The 2,771-nt window shown below is 35.1% G+C and overlaps 1 long non-coding RNA gene across 1 annotated transcript; it reads right to left on the bottom strand.

Annotated features, from left to right (window-relative positions):
• Positions 1–376: 376 nt before the first annotated feature.
• On the bottom strand, positions 377–2,503 carry LOC141645990 (uncharacterized). The gene is made up of 3 exons (XR_012545255.1): positions 2,291–2,503; positions 2,083–2,192; positions 377–546 (listed from the first exon to the last, which is right to left on the bottom strand). It is a non-coding gene; the product is annotated as an uncharacterized LOC141645990 (long non-coding RNA).
• Positions 2,504–2,771: the final 268 nt, after the last annotated feature.

Genomic DNA, 2,771 nt, shown 5'->3' with positions numbered 1-2,771 from the left:
TGCTACAAATCAACAAAAAAAGAAAAAAAAATTGAGTTTAATGCTAATCTTGATTCTTTCTTTATTTTGATTCTTATTTTAAATGATTTCAATGTTGATAGAAAAGCTTTAAGGAAATTGGTTAGAATTATGCAATGCCATGATACTATATTGATACTAATTAAAGGTTTGATTTTGCGATTGATTTTGACACCCTTAAAAATAGCGTTAATTAAACACGTAAAATCTACGGAAAAACTGACAGGATATGTTTGTAATTGGTTCAACTAGACAAAACCTGTAATTTTTAAAATTTTCCTAAACCATTCACAAACATCTCCAACTTAAGAGTGCCAAAAACCTGCAAAAGCTAATAAACTAATTTACATGTCATAGCTAACGATAAGAAATATAATGATACAACCCAAAGAAAAAGAGGGAGACATATGTCCCTTCAAAATATATACATAACCAAAAGTTTAAAGGTTTCTACAAAAATAGCCAAACTAGGTCCAAGGTTCTCTTGCTCACTAGCTCGTCCGTGAACCCCAACTAAGCATCAAGTACCTGTCAATCGCATTTTATACAAACACGAAAGCCACAATTCAGTGGGGAGTAACTTCGAGTCCTCCCAGCCACGAAACGTCATATTTAATGTAACATGTAATAAAACATGTAAACAATATGATAAACAATTTAATTATCATGTATTCTAACCTATTACCCCTAAAGTAACCAAAGTAAACTATCATGTGAAACATATAACAATTAGTAATCCAAACTTTATCAATTGTAACCGGCTTACATCTCACCTATTACAATTCATAAAATTACCATACAAGAAAGGGCAATATATCAAAGACAGGCATAAGTTCTTAGCACCGTCAATAGTCACTCTGTAACTCGAGTCTATACCACGAGGTAGGGAAGGTAATCGAACCGGTATCTTGGCTCAGCGGTTAATATTAATAAAACATGGCCAAGACACAACACAACCCTAGCCTAAAATCTGCGCAGACCTAGACATGCGGATACACACCACCGCACCCAAGACCCACAATTTTTCTAAAACAAAGTGAGTACCCTAAGGAGTCCACCAAAGGGTTGGCTAGTACTTAAGCTGACCACTTACTATCAAAATAAGTAACGAGGTCATGCCCCAACTTAGATATAATCCCACCAAGTCAGGAACACAAAGGCTATTAAGCAGTGAACATATACTCGTCAAAGACTATAAAGACCTATCTATGACAACCACAACAACCTGCAAGAAGTATTCAATACCAATTCTAGCAATATTAACAATATTAAAGGCTTCAGGGAATCTAGGGCCATTTCTACAATATAAGAAACTATTAAATTCAACCAACTATACATGTGAACTAAAAACTTGTTAAATGGCCTAAAACAAGAAAAAGGCCGATTATCCAATTCATATAAAATTTCATCCAACCGAATTTTTACCCGCAACCCCAGCCCTGCGACAGTGCGGGTTAAATTGCGGGTGACCAATCACACAATTGATCGACATCGAATCACCAAAAGGGACCAAGGCTCAGTTTTCGGCATAATCATCCAACATTACAATTATCGCTATATAATTCATTCTGAACCTATTCTTTACAATTTCATTTTCTAACCTATACTAACATGTGCAACTTCCAATATAAACATAATTTTTACCTTTAACATAATTTTTACTACTAATATGATTTAATTCAAAAGTGTACTCATATGTAACTCATACTAACTATGACATTAATAAACCCGAAATGACAAATATTGCATGAAAAACCGCGAAACAAGCAACGGACCAACCCGGGCCAGCCATGGGCCTGCCGTGGGCCTGCACGGGCCTGCCGGGCCTGTTGCCGCCACCCCTACACCTCCATTTTTCCGTTTTTGTTCATTTTCACTCGTTTTAAGCATTACTTAATCGTTCCCATTCCATTTCTATACTAATATGAGTACTAAAACTAACAAAAGACATGCATGCAACCCATTTTATTATGTGAAATTAACTACTTAAATAAAAATCACAAAAACATACAAAAACAACAAAGAATGTGACGATTATTCGTCGAGTAACTCGAAATATGTTACCTTAAGCTAGAAAATGAGCAATTAGCACCTTGAAAACCAAACCCTAACAAGCAACTAGCCACTATCCTCGATAATATACGAGTCCCCAAACTCGTCCTCCAATTCTTCACCTAAATAAACAAATAAAACACAAAAATAAGCATAAAAACCGAAATTGTGCCAAAATTCGTCTTAAAACAACTTCAAGAAAACTGAAATTAAAATATACCAGGTTATAGATCTCGACGAGAGGATTCCGGAAATATAAATTATGCGAAAATCCGACAAGAAACGAGAAAGTTATGGTGAAAATAGCTTGGATTTTAAGATGAAAATGGTGTTTTGATTGGGAAAATGAAGAATGAAGAATGAAGATGACGTTGGACAGAAAAATCAGAAAAGAAAGGAGGAAGGGAGGTGTCCGCGGAAAAGGAGAGGAAAGGACGGGATTGAGACGGGATTTTATGAGTCGGTTTTGGCTCGTTTCGATGATAATTAAAACCGTTTGTCAAATGCAAATTCCGACAAGACCAAAGTTCTTAAACACGAGATTACAAGAAAATTGAATACTCATACGACCCATTTCCAAAATCGTTTGCCCAATTTTCAAAAGGGTTGTCATTTTTTTCCCGATATGCCCTTATTTCGAATTAAAAGATTTTTACACGGTTTAAACCATTTTTAAACATTTCGAAACTATCAAAATAAAT

Source organism: Silene latifolia, chromosome 3, assembly GCF_048544455.1.
Source record: "Silene latifolia isolate original U9 population chromosome 3, ASM4854445v1, whole genome shotgun sequence".
In the NCBI taxonomy this organism is placed as follows: Eukaryota; Viridiplantae; Streptophyta; class Magnoliopsida; order Caryophyllales; family Caryophyllaceae; genus Silene; species Silene latifolia.
Note: the sequence above shows the minus strand (reverse complement) of the source record. Positions and strands in the feature narration are given on the sequence as shown.